At 33.2% G+C, this 8,179-nt stretch overlaps 1 long non-coding RNA gene across 1 annotated transcript; it reads right to left on the bottom strand.

Moving 5' to 3' along the window:
* Window positions 1-1,379: 1,379 nt before the first annotated feature.
* Window positions 1,380-7,168, bottom strand: LOC143071685 (uncharacterized). Its single transcript, XR_012976949.1, has 3 exons — window positions 7,093-7,168; window positions 6,366-6,579; window positions 1,380-3,214 (listed from the first exon to the last, which is right to left on the bottom strand). It is a non-coding gene; the product is annotated as an uncharacterized LOC143071685 (long non-coding RNA).
* Window positions 7,169-8,179: the final 1,011 nt, after the last annotated feature.

The raw sequence follows: 8,179 nt of genomic DNA, 5'->3' as shown, positions 1-8,179 counted from the left end.
GCTTTATGTAAAGTCAGTTCGGGAGGATAACTCTCTTTAGTATACATAGTTCACTTGTCACTATCTTATGGTGTTTAAATATCTTAATGTGTTCGATTCGCTCGTGTATGTAACAACGTATTTGATTTTAACAAAAGAAATCTCTGTATAACTGAAATATTATTACAACAGGGGTTTCGATTTCACAAACCAGTCATAACATTTACTAAATTTTATTATCGGCACAAGTACATCATTCGTAAATATTAATCAACATGCGTACATCTTATACGTCCAAGTAATTCACATCGAACCTTTTATGATGATGTATTATCAGCATTCACCTCAAAAGCTAAACAAACCTTTAAACAGATTTATTCAGAAGGGATATAGTTACGACAATGTTGTCAGGTCATTAAAGATTGCAAATGTTGGTATTGATATTAATTCACTCATAGGGTCTTTGCGTCAGAATTAAACACATTTATTCAAAAACCTGTTGTTGGTATGATACGGGGTTCTTCTCTTATAGTTTATGATGGTGTGATTCTAAACCCCTAACAGGAGGAATTGTGCTTGATTTTCAAATGATGAAATCATACTTTTTCAATTAGTTTAAATGAGGTCTGGAGCTGCCATTAGTAACTGCTACTAGTCCTTTGTTTTTTTAGGTATCATTGTCATTTTGCATCTTTTGTTACGTATTCTGACATCCGTCTCGGACTTCTTTTAAACTTATTTTCACTGTGTGGATATCGTGTGATTGTTTATTTTACATTAGCTAGAGGTTCAATGTATAGGGGGAGAATAGAAATCACACAAAATATGTTTCACCCCGCCGTATTTTTGCGCCTGTGCCAAGTCAGTATTATCTGGCCTTTGTAAGTTTTATACATTTTTTAATTTTAGTTCATTTATATATTTTGGAGTTTAGTATGACGTCCATATTCAAAGAACTAGTACACATTAATCAGGGGTCAGCTGAGGTCCAACCCCGGGTGCGGGATTTTATCGCTGCCGTGAAGACACATCAATTTAACATAATATATTCGCTAATAGGGCAACGTGAAGATAACTGTACGAAGATTATATTTTTTTCTGCATTTTTTTCATAACCGTTCTTTAACATGTTTTTTTTTTCACTTTTCAAAACTTTCACTGGTGAAAAGATACGGGGAGTATAGAGTTGTGAAAATTCCGCTTCTCGTAAATGTACCTGTCCATTCAATCTAAACATCGTGGGGTTGTTTTTTTGTCAAGTGGCCGTTTTGTAGTTCATTTCTCTTTTGCTTTATTAAAAAAAAAATAAGTCTCAACAATATTTATCATTTCTACATTCAGGAACAATTTTGAGCGGAGCATTTGATATCGACTGCTAAATTGAATGGAAAAAAACAACAAAACATTAAAGATTTATATAAGCTACAATTTTGTATGGAAAAGTCTATAAGTATTGAGTTGTTATTCTATTCCATACTATAAACATTCACATATCGACCATTCGAATTAATCAAAAATATCTCGTTGCTAGTTTTATCAAAATCAAGTCCCATTGGTTTTTGGAGCGTATCACTGGTATCACATAATTCGCATTCTTCCACAACAAAATTGATCTTATAGATTTTATTTTCACCACAAATAATTAATATAACGCTGTCTTTACTGAAAGGAGTAAGGAATTTCATCAAACTGTATCCCGGCAAAGGTACACTTTTTACCGCTGAAGTTTTAATGTTCAAGTAAAGTACTGTATGTAACTCTCGCCCAGCTACTGCGACGAATTCATCCCCTACTAAACAGAGCTGAACATTACCAATTATTTCCTTAAATGTTTTACTGACAACTCCATATTGATCCATTAGTTTAAGACCTTTTTTCTCACAATTTACGATTAGTTTGTTTTTTATCCATGCTATACCAAAACAATTGTCCCCCATGTAAATCAAATCAATGAACTCAAACGTTTTACCATCAATGAGAACAACTGCCTTGTATGCAGAAACAGCTAACATGCTGCCATTGGACGCAATAGAATTGGGAGGATATTGCAGGCAGAATTCTCCTTCCTTGGTTCCATTTCTATTATAGAAAATCAATCGTTTTTCTGATGATCCTCCAACAACAACGATATTTTTCGAGAGCACGTTTATTAAGCGAAAACTGGACGACTTTGTATCCATAGGGTTCAAGGCAAATTTACTCTTGTACATGAGGTTGCATTTTGATTGGCGCTTAACCTTTTCCGTTGTTGGTAAACTGACTGTATTGTCTATATTCACATTATTAGATTCGTTTCCACTTATTATTTCTTCCTCTTCTACTGTTGAAGATGCATTCGTCTCACTTTCTTCTTCTTCAAATTCTGGTGAGTGCAAGTTTAATCTAGGACTTTCATCTTTGTGAAAGGATATTTTTTTAACCATCCTTACACAAAGTGTTTCATTATCAATTGCGGATCCAACTTTACATTCAGTTACAACATTCCTATAAGAAGATATGAAATTTTCTACCACGGATTGGTCTTGTTTTGTTTGTTGTTTACTCTTTTCGTAAAGTAAAAATAATGATGTATTACATTTTATGTTAATGTCTACAATGGTATGTAACATGTGTTGAAAATTCTCAAGGTCAGACAGTTTTTGTAAATATGTATCTTTGCGTTTTCTCAACTCTTCACTTTCTTTGTAAAATTGACCCTCTATATCCGATTTAATATTAGTTTCGAATACTTCTAAAGCCTTGAGCACTTCTTGACGAGTTGTTTTCATTTGTTCGTATAACGATTCTTTATCTTCATTAAGTTTCGAAAGATTTTCATCCGTGGAACTAGAAAGAATATTTAGAACCTTAATATCACGTTTTGTTTTTATTTTTAAGTTTATAAATTCATCTTGTAGACTTATTTCAGCAACATTTTCCTCTATTTTCTCAATTCTTTGGCATCCAATATGTTCATTTCGTTTACACAAAATACAACAGGAACAGTCATGCTCACTGCAAAAATATTCCAAATCTTTTTCCGGGTGATTCGTGCATTTCGTGGAAGGCATATATGGTAATAATGCCTTGTATTTTACACTTGTTATCAGAATGTGATCTTTTGTGGCGGTGAGCGCTTTGTGGTAATTACAACATTCGGAACATAAAAGATCCTGACATGACATACACCACTGTAATGCCAGACATGTTTTACCCAATCGACTACACGGCTCACAAGTGCTTTTATCCATTTTGTCTATAAAAAAAAAATTAGAAATATAAGGGAATGATGTTATTGATCTAGTTACTAGTAAAGCACAACTTTCTCTTCACTATGGGTAAAATTATAAGCTTTTGAAGCAAACCGTAGTAAAACTTTCAGGGTGACCGGGAGTAAAGAAATAAGATACCTTGACAGTAAAAAAATCTGTCAAGGTACCTTATTTCTTAGAGTTTTTAATTCGGCATTTAAGACAGGTGTGCCGACCACCTTCTTTTGAGAGCCTACCACCTTTCCATTTTAAAAGATGGTCCGCTTTTATTTATTTTTTATCAAATTTCGGATTTATTGGTTCCGCACTGTAAAAAATTAAATTCTGATCGTGTCTTGTTGATGTATTTACATTGCCTAAAATGGCCTATCGTCATTCTTTTATTAATCCGGGGGAGAGAGAGGCAGATGGTGATAAGGAAACCTCTAGGCCATATAAGTCAACTAAAACGGATAGTTGTATCGAAATTGTTGAAATTGAAAAAAAGCATAAAATCAACGGAAAAGGCACACAAGCATAAATAAATACGAACAGGGCTACGAATGGCTAATCGTCACAGAGGCAGGATATTACTGTTCTATTTACCAACAATTTAGCACGAAGCGAGGAACAGGACAAAAACCTGGATCTGCATTTGCAGGAGGAGGGAGTCCTGACAAAGCCATCTGGATATTTGACAGTTTATGTGACTACATCTATTTATTTTGTCAATTCCTTCAAATGTGAATTCAATACTTATCTTTCTTTTTGTGACCCCCACTTACAGGAAAAAAAACCCCGGTTGGATATGATTACAAAAAAACAACACCTGGTTGAGAATGTTTTTAACAAAACACCCACCTTATCTTAGTATAAAAAGGAGAACACTTGGTTGACTTCTCCAATACGATAGTTATACCATGCTAAAGAGGGTCGTGTGTTTGGCTTTGCAGGTTAAGAAATGCATCGCGTTGGAGAATGCAATGCCACTGCATGTCAAGGGAACTCCTGCAACCACTCTTTGAGGAGTCTGTAGGTAGTTAATTGGAAGGCAAAATTTAAAATTGTATTCAATATATCATATTAATATATGTTAAATGAAGAAGATGCGGTATGATTGCCAATGAGACAACTCTCCAAAAGAGACCAAATGACACATAAATTAAGAACTATAGTCCAAATGAGCAAAGCCCACATTGAATAATCAGCTATAATATGTCAGGAAATGATAAATGAAAAACGAGAAAACTAACGGCCGATTTCAAGTACGAAATAATGAACGAAAAACAAATATGTACCACAGCAACAATCTAGTTGTGTAATTATTAGAAAAACTATCAGTTGAAATTGGCTTAACTCATGATATGGATACAAATCAAAATATATAGACAAATACACAAAGTAGACGTGACTAGATAATAATACATACCCCTCCCCCTATAAAAACCCAACAAATAAACAAACAAGCCAACATTACTAAGTACAGATCTGATAGTAAAAATGAGAATGGAAATGGGGAATGTGTCAAAGAGACAACAACCCGACCAAATAAAAAACAACAGCAGAGGGTCACCAACAGGTCTTCAATGTAGCGAGAAATTCCCGCACCCGGAGGCGTCCTTCAGCTGGCCCCTAAACAAATATATACTAGTCCAGTGATAATGAACGCCATACTAATTTCCATATTGTACACAAGAAACTAAAATTAAAATAATACAAGACTAACAAAGGCCAGAGGCTCCTGACTTGGGACAGGCGCAAAAATGCGGCGGGGTTAAACATGTTTGTGAGATCTCAACCCTCCCCCTATACCTCTAACCAGTGTAGAAAAGTAAACGCATAACAATACGCACATTAAAATTCAGTTCAAGAGAAGTCCGAGTCTGATGTCAGAAGATGTAACCAAAGAAAATAAACAAAATGACAATAATACATAAATAACAACAGACTACTAGCAGTTAACTGACATGCCAGCTCCAGACTTCAATTAAACTGACTGAAAGATTATGATTTCATCATATGTACATCAGGCACAATCCTTCCCGTTAGGGGTTTAGTATCATACCATCATAACATATATAAGAAGAACATAACCCGTGTCATGCCAACAACTGTTTTTAGAATAAATGTGTTTAGTTCCGATGCAAAGACCTTATCAGTGACTCAATACTAAAGCAAAAATGTGCAATCTTTAATGACTTGACAACAGTATCGTAATTATATCCCTTCTTAATAAGTCTATTCAAAGGTTTTGTAAGTTTCTGAGGTGAATACTGACACCTTTGTGCTTTATAAAGAATATTTCCATAAAAAATTGGATGTGAAATACCTGAACGTATTAGAAGTCTGCATGTTGAGCTATATTTACGAATGATGTCTTTATACCGATGATAAAATTTAGTAAATGTTTTGACTAGTTTGTGATATCGAAAACCCTGGTGTAATAATTTTTCAGTAATACATACATTTCTCTCGTTAAAATCTAAAACATTGTTACATACACTAGCGAATCGTACAAGTTGAGATATATAAACACCGTAAGATGGTGACAAGGGAACGTCACCATCTAAAAACGGATAATTAACGATAGGAAATGAAAAATCATCCCTTTTATCATAAATTTTAGTATTCAGCTTTCCATTAGTGATATAGATATCAAGATCGAGAAAAGGGCAGTGGTCATTGTTAGTATTAGCTTTATTTAAAGTAAGTTCAACAGGATATATTTCATTAATATACATACTGAAGTCGTCATTATTGATAGCCAAAATATCATCCAAATATCTAAAAGTATTATTAAATTTGTTTATCAGATGTTGTTTCGATGGGTCTTTGCTTATTTTTGTCATAAATTGTAACTCATAACAATACAAAAACAGGTCCGCAATAAGTGGTGCACAGTTAGTCCCCATTGGAATTCCGATAATCTGACGATATACGGAATCCCCAAAGCGAACACAAATGTTATCTAGTACTTGCAGCTAGTTCAAAGCCAATAATAACTTATTAAAAAAATCATGTATGAAGGACACAAATAACAATCAGTACAAATCCAGTACGCACCTTAAAAGAAAAACTGAATTACCTAAGGTCGACTTTGACTGAAATTATAAACGTAAACTTGAAGTAAAGCGTACAAATCCTCTAACTACTGACCTGGGAATGCACTTGGAAACTATCAGTCTACCATCAATGATATCAACTCGGTGCTATTGAATGAAATTACACTTTACATATCGTTGGTCTGAAGTCTCATGTATAAATAAATTCATAGTGTCAAGCTGTGTTTCGCGCCTTTATTCCTGCGTCGATCTGTAATGCAGAGTTCACGTGGTTGGCTTTTATTATCTAATCTCGTCCTGCATATGCCCTATTAAATTGCAAAATTACGTGTATCAAATAACAATCAACCATATTGCAGTGCCTATTTCGCTATAATCAGTCGAACAAAGTTTTCTTTCACTGAAGTAAAGTAGTTTATCTAACGAAGGACCATGGTTTCAAAGGTATCTTATCTTTTTAAACTCACCGTTAGAATATTGGCTATAATGTCACATTTCTACTTGTGAGTGTTAGCTTTGTTGTGGTGATGTTAACGTTTTTATTGTTGGCGATTATTTGCATATTGTTTTTAAGGATGCACAAGGTCCAGGGTTGAGACTTGTGCATACTACTGTAATTTGTGCATATCTTTCTTTCCCTTTCTGCTTTATTCTTAAAAATAAATTACCCGGATGTATTACGTGATATGTTATAAAGTATAAAAATTTCATCACAATTATGGATTTTTATTTGCTTGTTTATCCGCATCTTTTTTGTTATCGTTATTTGAAAAAGTTTCAGTCGGAAATATGTAAATATTAAAAACGGATTTAAAACTTACCATCTAAGATTATTCAATTCAACAAAAATGTTATTACGGGAAGTAAAGTGCGTGCTTTTTACGTCATTCATTATTGATTAAATTGTTTGCATTTGTATAAAGGGTGAACATTTTATTTTGAGGTCATGATATCTATATTGCTAAATTGTTCGTGTATTTAAACAAACTATAATAACCATGAAACATAAACATAAATCACTATAGTGTCATTGAACTATTATCGAATTGTGTTTAAGAAATTTTCCTTTATATTTATAATACAGATGACTAAAACAGACAACTGTCATTATTATGCTTTTTAAAGAACAAATATATTTATTTTAATGCATTACATGTTTAATATTTGCATTTTCATTAAATGAATAGAATAAAAATAAGAAGATGTGGTATGATTGCCAATGAGATAACTATCCACCAAATTACAAATGAAGTGGATGTAAGCAATTATAGGCAACCGTACGTCATTAAAAAAATAATGAGAAAAACCCATAGTCGGGTGATTAAAAGGCCCCAACATAAAACTCATTTTCCCGCATGTTAATCAAACTAATATTGTTTATTGCATTGTTTCATAGATCAAACTTATTCGTTCAGTGTATGTTTACTTGTTTTTATTCAAACGTCTTTTTGATCGAATTAAGCCAGATAGTAGTCAAACATATATAATTAAATAATTCCATAATCACCATTGAAGACCCTTATCAATCTATGCGTTCAGCGCTTTAAACTATTAGTCCAGATGCGTTGCGTTAAACATGTTTCATGATGGCATGAAAGTAAAGTAAAACTGTGCTTTTTACTGTTCAAATTAACTAAATGTTAAGGTAATTGTATATAATTGTGATCTTTAACAAGAACTTTTATTATCTACAAATATGTATGTATTTTTTAATAAATTGTTTTAATTTTTGAGAGAGAGGAATGCATCACTTTTCAAGTTTGACATACCACAGATGTTTGCAATGTTCTTTTTACATATAAAAATGGACTGTGTTCAAGATTTTGGAAAAGATTTGTTTACAACTTTGGCACGTTGAAGAGGAACTAAATAATCGAAAAAAACGGGGTTGCTGGAGTATGATTGACT

Source organism: Mytilus galloprovincialis, chromosome 4, assembly GCF_965363235.1.
Source record: "Mytilus galloprovincialis chromosome 4, xbMytGall1.hap1.1, whole genome shotgun sequence".
Classification (NCBI taxonomy): Eukaryota; Metazoa; Mollusca; class Bivalvia; order Mytilida; family Mytilidae; genus Mytilus; species Mytilus galloprovincialis.
This window is presented reverse-complemented; position numbering and strand designations above follow the sequence as displayed.